General features: G+C 36.5%; 1 protein-coding gene across 1 annotated transcript in view; it reads left to right on the top strand.

Annotated features, from left to right (window-relative positions):
• Positions 1-24,098, top strand: part of LOC5565309 (cyclin-dependent kinase 5 activator 1) — a 114,890-nt gene that overhangs the window by 2,409 nt on the left and 88,383 nt on the right. The gene's annotated exons all lie outside the window — the stretch shown is intronic.

The following is a 24,098-nucleotide window of genomic DNA, read 5'->3' as shown; positions in this document are numbered from 1 at the left end:
CACAAAAATACTTGAGTAGAACAGTCTAAGGATTGTCCTACCCACGATTCAACAATAAAAAATAAGATCAGCAGAATGTTTGAAAAATAAATATTTATCAGTTGTTCAAAATACATACAAACTCGTTCAACGACGTACTTATTATTATGGACAAAGGAAGACACGATAAGCTTTTCATGGTATTCTCATGCCTAGTAAAGCATGACATTGTTTGTGCATGATCCCCAAAAATTCTGGCTTGCGAGAAAAACGATTGACAAGAACTTTAGTGAAAATCATAGGAAACTAACTGTAATAATTTCTACAAGAAATTTCTTTAACTGTTAGAAAAACAAATGGATGGTTTCTTAAAAATATCTACGGCCAACCAGCTATATGTTCTTGGACAAATTGCCGCGAGCATTCTTGGAAGTAATACTTGAGAAGGTTCTGAAACATCCATAAAGAATTTTCAGAAGATTACTGAAGCATCTCTGGATGAAATAATAAATTAACATATTGCAAGTCGCATCGTGTTATACACATTACGTTTTTTTGGCTAGCGATTTCTGTACGTGTGATTACTCTTGATATAATTCATCAAAGCATTGTTTTTGATCCTAAAGATAGGACTGGTAGTAAGTTTCTTTTTAGAGTCTTGGTCTCTATTTTATTGCAAGTCTCTGAATAGCCTCTATTTTTAATGGAAGTTCTCTGAAGTTTCGATATTAATGAAAATGGTATCTTTTTTCTATTTTCTGCTTGCATCGAATCCTGATGCAAAATTATACAGGCTCCAAAGAAACCTTCAGAAGCTTAAGCGGGTTCAAAAGGCTCTTCAAGTATTTCATTTCAAATTCCCCGAGGAAAAGCTTCAGGAATTATCATATTGATTTTATTTAGATCACTCTCGGGGTCTCCTACCGGGGTCTCTCAAAAAATCTTTTAGAGTTTTCTCTGCCAATTCTTCCAGAGATTTTTCGAAGGATGCTATTTCAATTTCTAAACGTTTGCCGAGAAATTTTCTTTAGACAATCATGCGAAATACTATCCAGAGATTCGATTGATTTTTTTGTTAATCTTAGAAAATTATCTAAAAAATCTTCAAAAATTAGCTTAGCTTAGCTTAGACTGACTACACATATCAATGGTTGCTATTCCGTGATTGACCGAAGTCAGTGAAAATGCACAAAGAATCAACTAGAAGTTCGGCTGGGATTGGCCATAATCTTCTTCAGTGTGCATAATTCAGTGCCTCTATTTATACAGGGTCAATAGCGGCGCCGGCCACGTCCTTGCAGTCAGGTGGGATTGGGGGAAGGAATGTTAGTGTGTAACCTTTGCTATTAGGAGACCGTGTTTGCCTCTGCATCTCCACAAAGGTTACTGGGAAGGATGTTTGTTAATGGGGAGGATCGTTGGGTCAAAGGATTCACTTTGATAAGTGATTAGACCACGATAAAAAGTTTTTTGTCAAATATAAATATGCTATTATGAAACTATAATATTTTCATTTGATATGAACAATTTCTATGTAAAGGAAAATTATGCCGACACTTAAGGTGACGAACCATTCAAAGTTTGTTGAACAAATATCTAAATGTAACATTCCTACAGCTATCAGGACGAAAGCATGTGTTATTATATTTTACTTATTTGAAAAGAAACAAAAACTCGATTGGCTGGAACATCATGAAACACTCTTATTCTTATGTCGACACTTACAGTGGCGAACCATCCAAAGTTTGTTGAATAAAGTGAACCTTTCGCAAGTCTACACTTGTAGTGTCGAACCATTCAAAGTTTTTTTTCTTATAACTACAAAAATAAAGGTAAAAAGAATGGGGTGTTTTGAAAACAAAAAAATGTTAAACATAAATAATTCATGAATTAGAGTTTATGTCGACACTCACAGTGACAAACCATTCATAGTTTGTTGAAAAATCATATTTACGTCCTACCGTTGTATCGATTAAATGTGCAGTCATACATATTTTATAGATTAGAAATAGTAGCATGAAACGAGCTCACCAATTGATCCTTCATCCTTGACTGAGCAGCAACAATCCACATTCAGCTTAACTCGTTTGCTCGGCTATATAAAAGCACTCAGAGAAAATAGGCGCACGACCCGAGACTCTCGAGAGGGAAAACAACTGACGACTGCTCGGGCTTTCTTGACGCACTGCCAAGGAGCAATCGTCAAGGTCGAAGATCAAACAGAACTAACCGATCGCGGAACTTTTTCACTTCACTCGACCGACGCGCGACATGTTTGATCCTGCCCTCGTTACTCGCTCCCGCAAGAGCAAGCGTCAAGGTCGAAAGATCAAACAGAACTCTATCTAAAAAATCTTCAAAAATTTCCTCAAAAGTCCATGAGTTTTTTTCAAAAGTCCATGAGTTTCTTGTTAATTGAGAGGACTTTAAAATTTACAAAACTTTTATCAGAGGTTATTCTAGGAGTTTACCTACTAGAAATACCTCACGGATTTATTTTTCAGAAAAATTTCCTTGGAGACATTCCTGGAAGAATCTTTGAAAAAAAAAACTTCTGGACTTACTTGAGAAAATCTCAAATAATTACTGAGAAATTTCTTAGAAGGAATCTATGGTGTAATTTATGGGGGGATATTTAGAGAAAAATCTAATTGAAATCTTATTTTATTCCTGAAAGACAATTTATAATTTCTGGAGAAGTTATGGAATGATTTTTAGAAGACTTTTTGGCCGGGAATCTTGGAAGATGTTCCAAGAAAATCGATGGACGAATCACTGGATAAAACCATGGAGGAGTTAGGACTTTCTTGAACAAATTCTTAAAGATGTTTTGGAGAAATTCAGATGATTTCTTAAATAATCTTTGGAGAAATATAGAATATGGTTCTCCTTGGGAAAATCCAGGTTGAATTCTTGTGGTATCCTAAACAATATTCTGGAAGAAATTTCCTAGAAAAATTCGTGGAGAAATTTCTTGGGAAATAATCAATTAAAGAACTCCTTTAGAAATTTCCGAAGTGATATCTGAACATTTGCGAAAATACCTGAAGAAATTTCCTGTTTGGTGTTATTTTGGCGTTTTTATGGTTCCTTCAAAGTCTGTTTTTAATTCCTTTTTTTCTGGTAAAAGGTATCTTATTTTCTACTTTAAGGCCACTCAGTCGCTACGAGCCCTGTAAAGACGTACACTGATAAAAATCCACACCTTTGATCTGTGCGTTTAAAATTATGGATCGATCCATGAGCGTCCATATCAAATTTGTTGTGATTTTCTTGCAAACTTCGTGTGAGTTACACATTCATAGTTTGTTATGATGAAATCAATGAGCTTTGCTGTCGATTTCCGTGTTCAAAATTTCTAAATTGTCTGTGATCAAATTGCGGTTGGATCTTGGGTCGAACGACAGTCACCATCATGCTTCCAAAGAAAAGCAAATTCTGGAGCGTTTGTGAAGTGTTAAGAAGAAAATTTGCGGATTCGGATTCCAATTCCAATTCCAAAATTCCTAGTTTTCAGCTTTGAATAAAAATCCCGGGCTTCCCAAATTATGGATTTGCGGCGCTCCGCTTGTTTGCTGGCTCACTTGTTTGTGGAAAAACATTCAAGTGCGCTTGCGACAAGCAGAGGTGGCTTGAATCCATATTTTGGGGAGCAAGGGTTCTACTACCAAACTTCATTTTTTCAATCTCACGATATTCATGTTCTGTCATACATGGCTATCTTAACCCTCTAATACCCAACCCCGCCTTTAGACGGGGTACACTTTGGAATTTTGTGTATTTTTTCGTAGCTCGGAAATCAAAATGATTTTATTTTTGGCTTATACCTTGACTCATAACACGCATATAAGAAAAGTTTTTTATGACTTTTGAAACTTTTTTGTATTTTTAAAAATTATTTGAAAAATTGCATTCTTATATAACCTACAAATGCCTGGGGTTCATTTAACGTGTAATATAAAAAATCGTACCTTTTACATTTTTCTACGACCAACCTATCACAAAAGAAGAGCCTGGTGGTATTAATATAATTTCAAACCTGTTTTTCTGTTAGTTACACGGAAAATAAAATACGCTCTGAAAAAAAATTAAAAAATTAATGTTTTTAAAAGCACCGTAAAAATTTCAATTTTTATTATTGCCAAAAATCAACAACTAGAAAACGCTTCAAGAAAAAATGAAAAAAGCTAGGGATGTTCAAAAATAAAAATTATAAAAATCAAAAACCAAAATTTAAAAATTTGCAAATAAAAATAAATAATTGCCCAAAACGTGTTTAGAACGAATTTAGATAACGAAAAATAATACTTAAATCGAAAATAAAAATTTGGGTATTAGAGGGTTAACCCCTCTACCGGCAGCTTCATTTTTTACCGCAAAATAAATATTCAAATCGTTATAACTTTTTTGTTTTTCAATATTTTTGCACCATTTTTTCACAAGTTCACAACTTTTCTAGTTTAGGAATACGTGTCGATATTAATCATTGGTGATCTGATTTTAAAGATATTTCCGATGTCGGTCCCCCAACGACATTTTCCATATAAAATGTCTTTGGCAGCCATTTTGTTTTTGATCAATTTATCAAAAAAATTAAATGTGGGCTTTATAATGCCAGGTAATAAGGAGCTACTCTGAAAAAATCATACAAATCAATTAAGAACTCTGAAAATTACGATATGATGTTTTTTGAAGTTTTTATGATCTTTATTTGGCCAGCGTGGTTCATGAAACCTAAATGCTCATTACTTAAAGACGGCTGCACCAAATCTCTTCATTTTTTCACAACATACTCTCATTAATGTATTGTTCCAAAGAGTGAATATCCGAATACGATGAAAATTCTGTAGCCTGAGAAATCAACGGGGGGTTCTGGTTACGGGTCGGTCCCCCAAGAAATTTTGGAATATCTTCAAAACCAGATGACCAATGATCAATATCGACACAAATCCTAAAATTAGAAGAGTTTTTTGAGAACTTGTGAAAAAATGGTGCAAAAATATTAAAAAACGAAAAAGTTATAACGATTTGAATTTGAATTTTGCGGTAAAAAATGAAGCTGTCGGTATAGGGGTTAAGGCACTACATCATTGATGGTGATAGAATATGGATATCACTGAAAGGTTAAGTTGGGTCTTAAATTAAGTTTATAAAACAGCATCTTATCAGTACGATATTTTTGACAGTACTGTGGAGGGATAAGGCAATCCATGAGACAGTTGCGATCAGCTGTTTTTTTTGTTTACCATGTGCTTTTGACGTTTCGCGATCGGAGTGACTTTCGATTACAAAGGAAAATGTAAAGCTCCGATAACACTCGCATGATTTGTTTACTCTTTCGTTTCGGTTGCATTCACACTTTTAGTTGTCAGTCCTATCGCGGAAAGTCCTCATGGATAGCCTTATTGCAACTATTTGATGGTCACCGAAAAACATTAATAGCTTGGATAATTACTACGTGATCACTCATTCTGCAGTGATTATGATCTAGAGGGCGGTGTCGCTTCACTGCTGTTGGTTGTCAATTCAAAATGGTATTGATAGCATCGAGAGTGATATTGATAGTTTTAATCCATCAGCCATCAGTTGCTATGACTAATATTGTGCAACTCTGGTATCCTCGTAAAACTATTGGGATATAAAAAAAAATACCTTATGGGATCCCGGCATTCATTTCCAAATTTGTGTCATAGAAAAATGATACAAACAAAAAATAAAGCATAAGTATTGATGACCGTACACTTCGTAGTTGATACTCGGTGCTAGGAGCTGGGGGCCCGTTGTGGACCGCACCCGTCGCACCCCTAGCTACGCTACTGGCTGACTTCGCTTATATCAGCATTGATGTAAATAAATGAGATATAAAACCACGTACAAATATAGGACAAAGCAGTGTAACAATCAAGGATAATCACAGGATACTTACTTAAGATCACCAGCATGTAACCTTATCAAATATATTCTAAATTACATACTTATTCTGCGGATATCCTTTTTGCACAAACTTATAAATAATGGACATCTACGTTCTAACACAGCACATTGTAACCCTGTGGAGCTCCCAGCAAAGCCAACAGACTCAAATGAGATGCCGTTTAATGCGCTTCTTAGAATGCAGAAAACGCTTAAATCGTATTACTTACCACAATCACCACCAATCACACTCAAAACATGCATACAAAGCAAAGACTTAAAGACACCGGCCATATAAAATCTCGACAGCCAAAATGTTGTTCACGTCTTCTCGCGCTCACAGACTACTGCGATCATAGAAAAACGACACACAATACATTACAGATAATTTTGGGAATATTTCTAGGATCACCCATGAACAAATTATTACAGAAATTACCAATGGAATCTCTGAGAAATTTCCTGCCGAAATTCCGGGATGTGATCATGGAGGATTCCAAGATGTAAAAATGGAAAAATCCTGAAGGCATTCTTGTAAAATCTCTGTGAGGTATCCGTAGAAGAATTCATGGCAGAACCTCTAAGGAAAATTTAGAGCTAGAAAAAAAAACAGCAAAAGTTAATTTTGAATACCATATATTCTTTACAATAAGTCAATTTATTCATGTACAGAAACACACCCAATCCAAACATCAATAACCGGCAGAGAATCAAACCAGCGAAGCCGTCATTTATTGCTTCATTGTTCATTTGCCCACACTCAGCTCAACCTTCTTCAACTTCTAGGCATTGCCGCTTATAGAACTTTACATCCTTTCAGCGTGTGAATACCAACCAACCTATACCTTTTACAAAGCCGGACCGCCACCGTTTTCGACGTCGTCATTCGCCTTCGATTCGAAGAAACCAAGCCAGGGCCAATAACAAAATTACGACGGTGTATACCTTCAAAATTGGTCCCGACACCCTTCAACTACTACTGGTGATTGCCTTCGACAGGGGCCCCACAGCTGAAGCCCCTAACCTTGGGTGGAGGAATAAATCAAAGCACCATGGGAAGGTTTCCCATTTTTTTACAACACCCTTCAAGGTTCGGCATAGGACTGATTGCTGATTGCCAGACGGGGTGAAACAATTTTCGTTTCGGGAAGCACTGTAACTTTGTACATGTGGTAGAGGTGATGTGAATCTCTGCGCAGGTGTTTATTTTTACATGTCCCCAATGGGCGGGAAATGGCGACATCTCATATATGCAAATCCATTAAGATGGGAAATGCAAGCTGTAACGCTTCGGGCAATAAATTTCCCTCCAATGCTTTTTGTGGTTATTCGTGGTAGTTCTCAGGATCACTAATTGAATTCAATGCTATCAGCAGACTCCAAATAATACGGCAATAGATTTGTGTGACTATGGGAAAATAAAAATTCTCCATGATAGATGAAGCTATTGACCATTATAATATATATCATGTTTCATAAATAACCGAAGTGACACCAGCCAAATCGCTGTTTCTAATTTCAAAGTTGAATTTGTTTCAATATCGAGTAAGTAAAAAAAGTTTTGCCCACTTTACTCTACAATTTACAACTTTGTCAGATAGCTCGTGGTTTTACAGGTACCACTAAGTTATTTATCAAGCAATTTCGTTTAATTATGGAATATGACGCAAATTGTAATAATCAGTAACTGCTTCTATTAGGTATCAGTTTAAATTTTTTTGAGAATATTTTCCACTTTTCTGGTATACTGAACAATCTGCCAACTAACACCTATCAACCTCACGCCGATTGCTTCGAAAGCTTCAAGCGAATGTTCTTCTTTTTTCGCACAGTTTGTCGTGTTCCACTGCACACGACCTGCGGGGATGGGGACATTGCGGCAAAACGTGTTTAGCCTGGCAAATGGCCAACGGCCAAGGTCCTGCTGTGGACAACAAGGTAGGTAGCACGAAAAAAAAAATGACTACACACCACACACCGGTTGCCACATTCGTGCCCATATGACTGTGTAATAATTACTGTGACTTGCAGTCAGTCATCCGCCGGATGGGATGGACTTGGTTGTGTGTGTGTCCAGCGGAATGGACCGATGCACGAGTTCACTAATTTGACGTTTGAGCGGTGCCGAATTCATTGGTTTCCATGGCTACATAAATAACACGGAACCGCTCAAACGTCAAATAATGAACTCGTGCATTGGTCCATAGGAAATGCAATGCTGGCGTTTGAAACAGGTCGCGAAAAAAGCGCTCATGTGCCCACGCTGGATGTCCCGGCTGTGCTATCTAATTAATATCCGGCTGTCACATGGCAGGAATTATTGGTGCCACCTGATATGAGGGATTTCTGTTTCCCATGTGGGGCCGACTGTGGTCACTTCCTACCTATTGGGGCGGAAAATCACGGCCAGAAAAGCCGGGACATTGCAGAGGCATGTCGCCCGGCAAGGCATGTGTATTGTTTTGATTGATGTGGGTCGGTGTGGCATTGATTTTTTTGCATGGTATTGAATTGATGGAATAAGATAATCGTCCTTCAGTGCGCATCGTACCTTCGTGCTGTGCGTACACGAATTCTCTCTGCTCTTGGAAGTTTTTTAAAAACTACCTAAAGCAATAAAACAGTACTTTTCAGTGCTAAAATTTAAAAATGCACTTTTCAGTGCTACTAAACCAGTACTTTTCAGTACTATTTTTTCCAATATTGATCCCTTTACGATCCTTGTTTGGACATGTGCCTTCTATATATCGTTGGACCCGTTAGCGAAAGCTAGCGGGGAAACTGTCTTGGGAAAAAACCTCTTAGGAGGTCTCGTCTTCTTTCGTTTATTCACTAAACATGGTTACAACTACAAACAAAAGGAAGGGTGAATCTCTGAACTCACAACTTCCTTCCAAAAAATTGGGATTTAAAACTGACACTAAACGTGGCAAGAATGGAAGTGGACGAAAGCACGTTTCTCCGGAATGTGAACTTTCTTCCAAGGGTGGAATGGATAATGTTAGTAATTGCGTCGAAATGAGCAATCAGTTCGATGTTCTAGACAAATTTTCCGAACACCAAATCGAAGCAGTCTCTAGCCCAGGCTCTTTGATTCAAGTGAGGAAGCAAAGAGTGCCACCTATCGTGGTTAGTTGTTCCGAATTTGGGGGATTTAGGCAGGAGATCTTGAACTCCATTAGGGGAATCAAGGTTTCCTTCCAAATCGCAAAGAAAGGAGACTGTCGCGTTTTCCGAAAACTCTTAAAGATCGCGAACTTCTTCTCAAACATTTTGAAGAGAAGAAGCTAAATTGTTTACTTATGACGACAAAACTGAACGTTTGTTCAAAGTCATCTTGAAAGGTCTCTCAAGTGACTATAAGTCACCTGAAGAGATCAAAAATGGAATAAATGATTTACTTGGATTTTCCCCAGTCCAAGTAATCATTATGAAAAAGAGAACCCAATCTGGCATTGTTCGAAAAGGGCTTTCTCAAGAATATTATTTAGTTCACTTTAACAAAAAAGAACTAAAAAATCTTTTGAAACATATATTGACTCTAATCTTGATGTTAACATTTCTCTACAAACAAAACTTGATATTGACAATGCTCTTGAAACTTTAACAAACTCCATTGTTTAAGCCAGGAGCATTGCAATTCCAAAATGTGAAGAAAAATTTGAATCCGTGATTATAGACGATGATCTTAAATTATTGATCAATCTTTAAAACGTGAAGTGAAGGCAATTTCAACGCACTCGCGATCCCGCTATGAAAATTATATGGCGTTTTGCACAATTAAGACACAAAAATTTTGAAAATAAAATTTTTTCAATTGGACCCTCAATCAATCATTCTTAGTTGATATATTTAACAATTAGCATATTTTCCTGATAAATGGAAAAATGCTAAGGTTGTTCCAATTTTAAAACCAGACAAAAATCCTGCAGAAGCTTCTAGCTATCGTCCAATCAGTTCGCTTTTCTCCATCAGTAAACTTTTTGAAAAGGTCATTTTGAACAGAATGATGTAACTTTTGAAAAAGGTCATTTTGAACAGAATGATGTAACTTTTTGAAAAGGTAATTTTGAACAGAATGATGGTCCACACCAACGAAAATTCAATTTTGGCCAATGAACAGTTCGGATTCCGCCATGGACATTCGACCACTCATCAACTTTTACGTGTAATAAATTTGATCCGTTCCAAAAAAACTGAAGGCTATTCTACTGGTCTTGCTCTTCTAGACATAGAAAAAGCATTCGACAGTGTTTGGCAAAAATAACTTTAATTTTCCAACATACATTGTTAGAATAATTCAAAGTTATCTGTCTAATCGTACACTTCAAGTTAATTATCAGAACTCCAGATCTGAAAGACTTCTTGTAAGAGCTGGTGTTCCCCAAGGCAGCATTTTGGGACCAATATTATACAATATTTTCACATCTGACTTACCTGAGTCACCTCAGGGATGTCAAAAATCCTTGTTTGCGGATGACACAGGCCTCTCCGCCAAAGGACGAAACCTGCGTGTCATCTGTAGTCGATTGCAAAAAAGTTAAGATATGTTTTCTTCATACCTGCAAAAATGGAAGATTTCTCCTAATGCTTCCAAAACTCAACTAATAATAATCCCACATAAACCAAAAGCTCTTTATTTGAAACCTTCAAGTAGACATGTTGTCACGATGAGAGGGGTTCCAATAAATTGGTTAGATGAAGTTAAGTATCTAGGGCTCATGCTAGATAAGAATTTAACTTTCAAAAATCATATTGAGGGCATTCAAGCCTAATGCAACAAAAATATAAAATGATGATTGAAATTAAAACTGATGCGATCGAGCATCTTCTTCTTCTTTCTGGCTTTACGTCCCCACTGGGACAGAGCCTGCTTCTCAGTTTAGTGTTCTAATGAGCACTTCCACAGTTATTAACTGAGAGCTAACTATGCCAATGACCATTTTTGCATGTGTATATCGTGTGGCAGGTACGAAGATACTCTATGCCCTGGGAAGTCGAGAAAATTTCCTTTACGAAAAGATCCTCAACCGGTGGGATTCGAACCCACGACCCTCAGCTTGGTCTTGCTGAATAGCTGCGCGTTTACAGCTACGGCTATCTGGGCCCCTCTGCGATCGAGCATCGCTTCATGGAAAATTTGAAAAATAGCAGCCAAGAGATTTGAAAAAGTGAATGTGAAAATAGCTGTATGAAAACATGTTACAAGAGAAACATTCACAGTTTCAAAAGCTTTGATTCTGAAAGACGAAATAAGTTGATGTTTTATATGTTCGTGAATGGTTATAGCAACTCCATCGCAGCAATTTTTTATATCGAAAAAGTTTGGATCTCTTCTGAGTTTGGACCAGATTTCAAATAGGTTTAAGTGATAACTGCCGCATGTAAGTCATTATTAATGTAAAAATCTAGATACCCAGACAACGGATCAAGCTTAAAACTTGATCTAATGGTGATCAAGTTTTCAGCTTGAATCGCTATCTGGTTCTCTAGATTTGTGCTCTTGAAAATTTGAGGTTTGGCTTCGATTTATCTTCACCTTAAACTATTGTTCTGTCGTAGATTTGAAGCATAAAACGATCCGAAGGTTTTTGCGGAGACCCAAGGTCCCAAGGTCCCAAGAACCCATTGGTCGATACTATCCCGTTAGGCCGAATGTCGTTAGGCCGAAGGACATTAGGCCGAATGCCGTTAGGCCGAAAGGGTCGTTAGACTGAAAGGGTCACTAGGCCGAAAATGGCCGATAGCTTTAATGAATCGCAAGGTCGAATGCGTAACTAACAGGAACAGGTCAGACAATTTGCATTAACTAGAAGAAGCCGAATGAATTTTCAGGTCGAATGGATTGTCAGTTGGTAAATCAGGATAATTTGCACTACCTAGAAGCTCACAATATAAGCTGTGATGTATAACTAGAAAGAACAGACTTTGATTAAAAGAAGGAAAAACACTGAGTAGTAAATGATCAAATGTCATTTCGGCCTATCGTCCCTTTCGGCTGAACGAACCTTTTGGCCTATCGGCATTTGACGTCACGACCTGCACCGCATCGATTTATATTCACCTTAAACTATTGTTCTATCGTGGATTTGAAGCATGAGGCGATCCGAAGATTTTTGCGGAGCAACACAATGTCACTTGCGTCATGGCTCGGTTAGCGCAGAATTAAAGCAATACTGTTGGAGTGTCTAGTAATTAGTATCGTGCAGGCTCCGTTAGCATACAGGTTTCATTAGATTCATTCTAAATCATGGTTAGTGTAAAGTCGCATCAAACCATGAAAACCCCTGTCAAAACACTCAGAAAGTACACCATCAGCTTGGCTGCATCAACTAACCAAACCACATTTCAATCGATTTATTGATATTGTTATTTATGCTTCGGGCGTGATGATTGCTTTCAGTCTCAGCACACTACCGCCATGTACTTTGTACCGATATAAGAACCACTTCTCACGCGAAATACATTCAGAATTTTTATTGGAGTTTTATTGATATTCATGCATATGCATGTACCTAGGTATCACGTTGTTTTCTGTCGCCCACATTTCCGATACATCGATCATCGCAACACATTTTGGCGTCGTGACGATACATGTTGGGAATAGTCGTGTCGTCAAAGCGTCATGCCATGCATGATTGTGAGTGAGACCCTTAGCTATAGCTGTTGGCTATATCGAACATTTTATGCTTCAGCAACTGTCCTGAAAGAGAATACTGCAAAACGAATCACCATTTATTTTTCTCCATTTTCCGTTGAAATCATTGAACACATTTGTTTTTGGGTGTTTTTGTTATTTTATGAGACAATTTATATTCACAAAATAAACAATTTTCATAGATATTTTTGGAATTTGACAATGGTTTGAATTCATGACGTTCAATTAGAATCAGAATCAAAATCAGGGTCAGAATCAGAATCACAATCAGAATCAGAATCAGAATCAGAATCTGAATCGGAATCAAATCATTCATCATTATAAACGCTTTCGCACATTTCTTCCTTGAGCTTTCCTGACTAGGAATTCCATTTTCATACCGGGCTATCAACCTCAACATACAGCGACCGGGTTCAATGGTCTACATTCCCTGGGACCGTTTATCCATTCTACTCAGGTCTCCCTTGTTGCTTTTGGTGGTTCTCAAAGCTCGCCGTTGTTTCTCCCCCGGGCGGCCCCAATTTTCCATTCCAGTGCTTCCTTTTTCATTCCTGGACTATCGAGTGTACCTTGCTTTCAAACAATCAGCAGCGCATTCGAGTATGGTTACCTATTTATAGGTTGCTTCCAACATTTTATTGGTACCACGAGAATAGTGTTCTTTATGGGTTGTCCTTTGGTCGAGTGGTGCATGTTTCCAAGGTGACTATGTATGTGTGCACCTAAGTCCAAAAATCGTTTTCCTGGCGACCTTAGCTGACTCATAGCTACTTGTCATTATTGCTGTGTATTTTTCCTACAGTCATTTTATCACCACAAGATTTCCTTGAAAGGAAACGTGTTTCGGAATGTGATAGTCATCGTGGTAAGCTGTTAGGTTCAAGTTTTTTTGTAGACAAGTACTCACATATTGAATCCAAAGAAGAGAGTATGATTTCATATTTAAGAATACTGTTTTTTTATAATTTTTTCGGATACAGAAAAATTTGTATGAAATAGGAAAAAAAAACTTATACCTAGTTATGGTTGAGGCACACGGATATAAATTTATGAGAAAAGAATCATTTCATCAAAATTTGTATTGAATTGGCCAATCATATTGATTTTTCATGAGAGTGGTCAAATGAGGTAGGCCAAATTAGGTACCGTAATCCGGGGTAGCATTGATCATTTTTTTTAAAGTATTTCTTAAATATTTCGTTTGAAAATGCAAATGTTGCAAATTTTATATTTTTAAAACAAGTACTGCCACCCATAGCTCGTAACTATATATTGTATTTTGTTTTTTGAAATATTTAAGAATGTTTAAAAAAATGTTTTAAGCGATTTTGCTGATATGGGGTAACATTGATCACCTATGAAAACAACGTTCGGTAATACTGAAAATGTCGTAACTTACTTAAATAATAGCCCCCGAAGCCGAATATGAAGACCAAACGCTTACAAGTCATTTACTTTTTGAGTTATTTTAAAATAAAAAACACATTGAACCACGGAATACGCCTAAAGGTAGGCAATTTCCTAAGGGAATTCTATGTTCAAAACAGTTATTCGTTAATGATGCCTAATTGAGCATGCTTATGAAAGTTTTAACAACGGAATCATTTTCGGCGATGCCATTTTTAGTAAAAACCGCATTTTTCTTGCTCATATCGTTTGCAGAACGTATGTGAGACATGAATCATCGGTAGTGTCATCCTTACCCATTGAAATTATTGTTTCGAAAAGTTATCAAATTTACGCGTAAGGTAAACGCAATTTTTGCAAAATAGTTTACTTTCATTAGCTCATGAATATAAGAAAAAGAAGCACCATTCATGATTTGGAAATGTTTCATCAATGAATGATGATCCGAACTTTTTACAAGATGAGTCATTCCGATCAATGTTACCCCGCTGATCAATGATACCTTGGATTACGGTATACAGAAGTTACAACTACAAGGAAAATAATTTTTTTTTTAATTATTTTGGACAAATAAATTAATGTAACTCTCTCATGTGATTGTGTTCTGCTGAACACGAAATATTTCATGATAATCTTTTGTGTAGTAGAACTATGGTAACAATTGGCGCTTTGGTCAAAACCGGTGCTTCTATCCCCATATTAGACTGATGCAAATTTTGAAATTTTTGCTTCCCTATGCTTAAACGGTGTCAATTATGATAAAAATCATCCCCCAAAATTTGAAGTGATTTGGAAGAAATTTGGTTGTGCACACGCCATTTGAAGTTTATATGGAAATTACAATGAAAAAGACAAAGCTTTTGTGTTCAGTCCTCTTACTGCTCGAAATAATAATCTATGGAAAACAAACTCTTCTCATGTGAAATCTTCCCAGCTACAACTTTGCCGAAGACCACATTTTGATGGGACGTCACGATAATTTGTTATTTTTGATAACAAAGCCTAAACCATGCTGAGATGATCACTCAACTACTTTCAGAGCAGCACTGCTGTTTTGCTGTAGAACATAGTAGCCTGGATTACTTTGATCTATTCTACCCACCAGGAACACCACTGTTGCCTGCCCGGTTCAGCATGCAAAATGCATACCCAGTTTATTATTATGAATAGCAATTTATCCTGACATCCAAACAAAAAGTGGTCTTCGGCAAAGTTGTAGCTGAAAGGATTTCACATGAGAAGATTGTGATCACTTTTCCATAAAACATCATGACGAAGATATAAAGGGCTGAACACAAAAGGATGGCGTTTTCCATAGTAATCTCCATATAAAACTTTAAATGGCCTGTGCACAGTCAAATTTCTTCCGATTCATTTATAACTTTGAGAGGGTGCTATTTCCATAATAGAAGTCGTTTGAGCATAGGGGAGCAAAAATTTCAAAAATTGCATCACTCTATATGCATGAAAAAGAGCCAACCAGTGACTTTTAACCGCTAAATGAAGTATAAATTTTACCCTTAATATTCGTTTGATTGTAAAATCTCATACTTTTTAAAACATGTACATAAGTATTTACAGATCTACAGTCATTTGTAAAAGTTTTTCTCCAAATAATTCGATCAGTTATCTCAGAATAACATAAGGAGTGTATCAAAAAGTAGTCGCAAACATTTAAAACGGTATATCTCAGAGCATAGTTCATCTTTTTGAAAGCTTTTTTCACGCAAATCTTCATAATATCATCAAAAATTGAAGCAGCTAAAAAAATATTGAATAATATGCAGTCTTAATATAAATACAACAAGGTTTATAAAGCATGGAAAATAAAATCTTGCACAAAATTACATTTTTGAAGTGTCTTCTGAAGATTCGATGATTTGTATTGAACAAAATGTATATCAAACAAAATAGGATGAAAGGCTTATTCTATCGGAAAATATTTTTACTTCACACAGCACGTAAAAAGAAATTCAAAAAAAAATAAATTATTGCTCTTAAAAAGCTCAATAATCGGAACAAGGTCGGTTCTAGAGAGTCACTTTTGTTTAATCAACTTTTGAAGCTCTGTCATATACAGCGGTAATTATATAGAGTAACATTTTTTGCTTACGTTACTTCATAAATATGCAAAGAAACTTTTCCAATCAAAAAACAATTTTTCATTCATTACAATCATTCGAAATTACCATTAACGTGTAGAAAGAAAAAATCAAAAAACGAGGTCCTTAAAAATCGACTTTTTTCGATTTGCTATTTCGTTTTTGCTCTTAAATGCTTATTAATGTTTTTTTCAAAATATTGTTTACACTATGTCATGAGAGTTGTGGCACAGAATATATTAGCATAAACAAAAATATTTTTTTCTTAAAATTTAACACATTTATTAATAATATATGGAAAATGAATTCGTTCTCATTACAGTAGTGTTGCCAATTTTAATGATTTTCATTGTACTTTAAAAGGCCTTCTGAAAATAACATATTGTTTTATCTTTTGTGCTTTTCATATGGGACTAAATAAGCAATTATATGAAGTCGTAAGTTATTTTTCATATGAAGACTTTAATTGTTATTCCTTTAGGATGATCTTTAAGTTTTAAATTTATTTAGTTCTCTTTGAATTTAAAATATTTTTGTCTAAAAAAAAAGCAATTGTTTTTTTATAATACTAGGAAAATTTCTGAAATAAAATTAATTTATTCAACGAAGATTTGTCACTTTGATGACTTAATTATGAAAAATATAATTGAATTTGTGAAAGGACATATTCAAAAAATATCATGAAAATACAACATAACACGGAATTCTGCTCATTAAAAGACAAAAAAAGCATTATTGACAGTACACATTTGATTTGTTAGTGAACAAATGTATATCTTGCTGTACCTGTGACATTGAAGCAAACAACAAACAATATTGAATGTTTTTTTTTTACAAATAAAGCAACGTATCAAAAATCCTCCGAAATAGATAGGTTTTAAGTTTCAATGATGTTTTAAGCTCTTAAACATTTTTGCAACAATATTTACATGTTTCCAAACAAACAAACTTCACAGTTAAATTTGATTTTGAAGCAATTATAATCAAACCTTTTTTTAATATGGACAACGAAAATTTCATACTAAACTTTTCGTTTAATTACACAATAAAGTAACGTGTGCCAATTGGAATTGATTACTATGCTGACCATGTAACCTCCAACACTATCTTTGCTGGGAAAATGCGTGTTTCCCAGTTTCAACAATTTCAGTGAAGTTATCTGTGCATTTGCTAAAGATTGAAATAGTTGACTGGGAGATACTTTTAGATTAATTTCTTAGTTTTGTCCTCTTCAAACGTATACGTCGTTTTATCCGTACAATCAGTAAGTTTGACGAACGATTATATGGATGAATTGAAGTAAACAACAGGCCCCTGTCATAGCAACCTGGTTTATACGCTAAACTATCCCAATAAACACTCTGCAAACCGGGTGTTTCTTCGGATAAGTTGAAGTGTGTGCTCATATTAATCCGTGATCCAACCAGTGTATTATTAGGTAAAGAATGCATATCAATAAAAATCAGGCATTACAATCTCATCTGATCACTTTGATCATCTTCGGATGGTGAAAGATATAATCAGCAAATCCAAGAGCGCTCTGATATGATTCCATCTCTCTATCAGATGATGATCTTGAAGCTTGTTCGGTGACATATGGGTATATTTCTGTTTTAAATTTGATTATACTACTATACTGTTATGGCTATTGTACGGATATTTTACTCAGTTGAAATGTCTGGTATAAGTGGATTCTACATGGTGAGCATTTTCTTTTGTTTTCAATGCTACATGCTGAATAAGTTAGATCCGTTGATGAACCGCTGAGTTTGGAAGTGAAAAAGTATGAAAAATAGTGCTGAAACTGACTGAACTTTGATTGAATTCTGATTTTAAATAATTCTAATGAGCCATTGCATTTTGCAAAGTCGGGACTTTTCTACCTACAAGGTGCGGTTGGAACAAAATAGTATTACAGAAACAAGTCTTCGGTTGAAAATTGTATTACAGAACAATTAGTAACTCGGAGACTTATGCCAAATGAAATTAAACCTTCTCCCGCCACCACCGTATCTGCTAGATGAATATTGCTTGGGCCAGAAGATTCATCAGAAATTCCTAAATTTCTCTTGAACAAGAAATGCGTTCAGTTGCTGTGCAAAATATCAGTTTTGTATCTAAAATTTTATAACTTGTGGCGTGATTTAATGATAAATTTTATATTCTAAGGTGCAAGTATGAAGGGCAAAGCAATGAAAAATTTATTTAATTATGAATGTATCACGAACTTTTATTTCATTTTATATGAATGATTTTAATTTTCGCAATCCAGACTCATCCTATACTATTTTCTTCATTACTCCAGAAAGATTTCAGCTCAAGCACTCCATTCCCTGACCCTAATGATTGAAGTTGCCTTTGTGGTCTTCGGAGAAAACACGAGCACATTATGAGCGTGGTCTCAATAGAATCCATCCAAACCTATAAAAATATAAAAAAATAAATTTGATTTCCTCAAGGAACAAATTATCTATCTACTTACTTCCGTAGGTTGATATCTTCAGATAATATTTACTTCTATTTCTATTACTTAGGTCAGAAAATACCCGGACGTGACAGCCGGTCTGTTTCGAATTTTTCTGTTATAGCTTTCTGATGTACGGATTGCTCAGATGATACGAGTTTATCTTGAAACAAGAGAATCAAAGATGAAGTTAAAAATTCGATCAAAGAGCTCCAAGATAATATTCTAATATTTGATCCATATCTTGCTCAGAAGATCGAAAGATGAGATTAAATGCAATGCCTGATAAAAATACATTTTAATCATATTGGCGCTTACGTCGACTATGCGAATATGAGCAGTATAGTTCACAATTTTTCACCAACAACATAATTGTTTACTACCATTATCAGCAGGTTTTTGGTTTTTCGAACGCTGGAAATCAATGTTATGTCCTTTTTAATGTCATTTTATGGCTTATTTTGAAATGTTTTTCTGGGTATGAAAAAAAAAATAGAATGATAAATTTATCGAATTACTTAAGAATGTTTAAACATTTCTGTGAATACTTCAAAAAGAACAAATACACAGTACACTGTTCAAACCCAAAATCATTCAAACATCTTGAAGACCACAAAGTTCATGATCTTCTTCTTCCAGGAATTACGCCCTCACTGGGACAGAGCCTGCTTCTCAGCTTATACTCTATTATCAGGGAAATTAAGAAAATTCCCATTACGAAAAGATCCTGGACCGACCGGGAATCGAACCCTTCATAATGGCTTTGCTTTGAAGCCGCGTACTCTAACCACTCGGCTAAGGAAGGCCGTTAACTTCATGATATATTCTCAAAAAAACACTCATAGAAAGCTCGGAAAACGAATGTCTTGGTCATAAATGACATTTGTTGTGTTTTGTTATATTATAATCATTACCAAAAATTTTACAGTCAAACTAATATTATAGTTCTTCTGACATTTTTTTGAAAAAATGCAACTCGGCTGAACGAATGACGACCATTCTATTTTGAAAAACCTTGTTTATAAATTAATGAAAATTGTATTTAATTGTTTGTTTCAATTAGATTTCTCAACATAAAGCTGATAATTATTCGAAGTTGAACCATTTGGTAGAGATTTACATTTTGATTTCGTTAAACATCTGTCAACATCTTGATTTTTTTCAGGTGGTTATATCAATTTGAAAAGGAATAAGTATAAACGCTTGGTTTATTCGAGGACGACATATTTTTCAATTGAAATCTCGTACCGTAACTGTCTTATTCAACCATCCCTCTATGGAAGTTGTAAACCATAACGTCATATACAATCGATAGAATCTTTCAAGCATAATCGATGTAACCATCAAAAGCGTGCAACAAAGAGAAACCTGTGCACCTGTTACTATAGAGTGGTTGCAGACATTGTTGAAGAGTGCGCACGTTTTTGTTTGCTGTGATGACTAAGTTATCCTCCTATAGTTATAGAAATCCCTACTGCTGGCATGTGCGCAATTCAATAAAATATACCTGTGTACAAACTTCTCAACAAAAAACAACTTTCTCCTAATATATTCCTAGCAACCCCACCAGACGCTGGTTGAAACGGATCAAATCGGACCGAAGCCAAACGAATGAATTATACCTTTTCTCTGACCGATCATTATCATAGCTCTGACACCTCTCTCTTGTGCTAACTCTAATTTTAGTCCTGTAGCCTTGGTCCACTGCGCCACCACCACCCTTTGAAGGGGAAACGTACGTAAGCAGCGACCCAAATTGGGCACTCGACTTTATTACAACCTTCACCACCGGGGAGAAGGTTAAGTACATTTTATTCTCTCATAGCATTTGTTCCAGTCTTTTTTTCGTATCGTTGATTAAAATTCTTTTATAATTATTTTTGCCTTTGCCAGGAAATGTCTGTTGAGTTTCAGAACGCTTTTGGTAATTAATTTGAATATCCATAACTCAAGAAACAACTTTTGGCTACGTTTGGCGCCAGTGAGGTCACACAAACAGTTCAGACTGATTATGTTTTCTTTTTGAGCGGAATTAAATGTGGGACAGAGAAAAATATAATTCTATAATTTTAAATTTTTGTTTCAAATTTAGGGAGCCTGAGAACACTTTTTGAAAAATTAATCACAGACAATAGACAGACATAACACTCCCAATTGAACCCAGAGTAATATGAGTTAAGCCGACAATGGATTAACTTTTGCACTCCAACGTGAACATTGGACCATTTGTTTTGGAAGCATGACTCTAAAACTCTTGCAATTACGGATTGAATTCTGAGACAATTGAGTGTACTCTCACTTATCGCTCTCTGTAACAATTATCATTCATTACACAACAGGAGAACCTGTTTACCATCTTTTGCTACAGGGGCACACTATTGCTATAAGACCCCAAGTAACTACTAGTCCGCTAATTCGCCTTTTTATTCTTATAGGGTTATTATACGGCTTATATAGGGCATATCAACTCTATAATAGCCCTATATTAGCACGCAGGGCGAATCAAAGTGCCATTTTGTTACTTGGGATATTCGGGGATTGTTTATCATGCCAGTGAAATAAAAAACCTACTCTCAATGGCAAATAAGCGAGATAATAAGTTTTATCATCGCTCTTTCTTTGGGGCTGTCGTTCGCTGCTGTTAGTCATCAAGCTTGTCACAACTTGCGAATCATTGCCGTTCATAATATCGGATGTTTATCATCGATTGCTTCGATCATGCTTCGAAATCAAATGAGGATGAATCCTAGCATGCCTGCTTACAAGCATGATTACTTGATTTCTTAATATAATATTCATCGAAAAATAATAATAAAAAACATTTTATTAATACACTTCCGCTGAATTCCTCCAAAATTTTTCTACGTTTTTATTTATTTTTGTCTCCAGGGATGGTAATAGAAATTGTTTACATCATTATTTTTAGCAATTCCTCTATAAATTCTATTATAAACTCGTCCATTTGTTCATCAAAGTGCATTATCCTTAGCAGTTCACATCCATGTCATAGCCTCAAGATAGAAGGGCCGACATAAAGTGCACTGTAGACGTCTGGTGACACGTGCTAATGCAACTGTGGCATGTGTGCCGTAATGTGTCACAGTTTTACTCTCTCCTCCAACCAACGGATGTGCTTCCATCTTGCGATACGAGGCATTACTAGTAAGTAGCACTTATTCAACAAGCAAGTTTTATTATAATGCCCTTACCCTTAGGCATCTTTTGAACTCCCGCGTGTAGTTCATGTAATGGAGTTTGTAATGAGCTTTGAGAAGTATACCAACATGTAGACATATTCGAGTGAAGGTGAATAACTATTCTTGTTATTGATTTGGTTGAATTAAAAGTTGTAATAACTAAAACTGAACTTTTTAACACTAATCTTTTGAACTAAATATATTTCACACAACATGATTGCGTTTATTTTGTTGTTTCAATTGAAAAGTAGCAATTCAGAGTTATTGGGTTGCCTTTTAAATGACTAAATTTTATATTATCAAACTATTATCGGAAATAATTATGAAAAATCATACAAAAACACCACTGAAACACTATTACTTGGACGAGAAATGTTTTGTAATATAATTCCTAGTGGATGTTCTTCTTATCAACCGCCATAACCGCAATACCAATAATTTATTTTTTGTGCAAAAGTTTTACTGAAATTGTTGCAGCAAAGTTAATTCCATTGTCGTAACCCCTCAGTCTAAGCCCCGTCCCTAGAAACATCGTAGAATGAGTTTTCACTATGGGATGATAAATTTGGAACATTTTTCAAAATTTCGCCATAGAAATTTCCGTGTAAACCTACAATGCCAATGGGCCACCTATAAATCACCACCGAAAAATCTGAAAATTTCACAGAACACTATTTTTATGGTAACAATGGTTAGAAAGATATGGGAGATTGGACTTTCAAACTTTTTTAAAATTTGAAACGCCCCAATACATAACTTTTCCATTTGGCAAAGGTAGACATTGAGAAAATTGCGCTTTAAATTCTGAGTATGTTTTCACATACAAATGATTATTATTTTCCAGCGCGTTTATGGTCAGTCAGGCTAAGGCCTGGGTGGCCTCTGCTGTACATAGGAGACGTCTCCATTCGACTCGGTCCATGGCTGCCCGTCGCCACCCACGCATTCTGCGAAGGGTCTGCAAATCTTCCTCAACTTGATCGACCCATCTTGCTCGCTGCGCACCACGTCGTCTTGTGCCGGTCGGATTGTGTTAAAGAACCATTTTCACCGGGTTGTTATTTGACATTCTGGTGACATGCCCGGCCCACCGCAGCCTCCCATTTTTTGCGAGGTGGACGATGGTTGGTTTTCCCAGCAGCTAGTGCAATTCATGGTTCATTCGCCTTCTCCACGTTCCGTCTTCCATCTGCACTCCGCCGTAGATTGTCTCCTTCCGTTCGATCCTCTGCACGTAGGGTCCATGTTTCGTGCCCATAGAGTTGTACCGGTCTACTCAGCGTCTTGTAGATGGTTAACTTCGTGCGACGGCGAACTTTGCTCGATCGAAGCGTTCTGCGGAGTCCAAAGTAGGCACGATTTCCAGCAACGACGCGTCTCTGGATTTCTCTGCTGGTGTCGTTGTCGGCGGTCACCAGTGAGCCCAAGTATACACGAATTCTTCGACAACCTCGATTTCATCACCGTCAATATGAACTCGAGGGGGGGGGGGGGGCTTGCCGTGTCTTCTCTTGAGCCCCTCACTATCATGTACTTCGTCTTCGACACATTGATGTTCAGTCCGATTCGCCTAGCTTCAGCCCTAAGTCGGATGTACGTATCCGCCATCGTCTCAAAGTTGCGTGTTACAATATCAATGTCGTTGGCGAAAGCAAGTAACTGAACGGACTTTCTGAAGATCGTGCCACTCTTGTCTATCCCCGCTCTTCTTATCACACCCTCTAACGCAATGTTGAACAGTAAACACGAAAGGCCATCACCTTGCCGTAACTCTTTGCGAGATTCGAAGGGACTCGAGAATGTCCCTGATACTCGGACTACGCACATCACTCGTTCCATCGTCGCCTTGTTCAATCTTATCAGTTTGTCCGGGAAACCGTATTCGTGCATAATCTGCCAGAGCTGTTCAGAATCGATTGTATCATAGGCCGATCTAAAATCGATGAATAAATGATGTGTGGGTACATTGTATTCGCGACATTGGGTTGCTCGTTCGCCCATAAATCCTGCCTGATATTGCCCAACGAATTCTCTAGCAATTGGTGATAGACGGCGGCATAGAATCATAGAGTACCTTGTAGGCGGCGCTCAAAATTGTGATCGCACGATAATTGGCGCAATCCGCCCTTTTTGTAGATGGGACATACGACACCTTCCATCCACTCCTCCGGCAATACTTCCTCCTCCAAAATCTTGGAAATAACCCAGTGCAGCGCTCTTACCAGTGCATCCAGTTCATACCAGTTGGTCCACTCCAAGGCTGGTTCATTGTACTCTGTAACCAGAAGCAGTCCACTCTAGCAGCTTTGTTGTTTTTCAACCGTCTAATCTCCGTTTCCACCTCTTGGAGATCCGAAGGCGGAAGTCTTTCGTCATCC

Source organism: Aedes aegypti, chromosome 2, assembly GCF_002204515.2.
Source record: "Aedes aegypti strain LVP_AGWG chromosome 2, AaegL5.0 Primary Assembly, whole genome shotgun sequence".
Taxonomy (NCBI): domain Eukaryota; kingdom Metazoa; phylum Arthropoda; class Insecta; order Diptera; family Culicidae; genus Aedes; species Aedes aegypti.
This window is presented reverse-complemented; position numbering and strand designations above follow the sequence as displayed.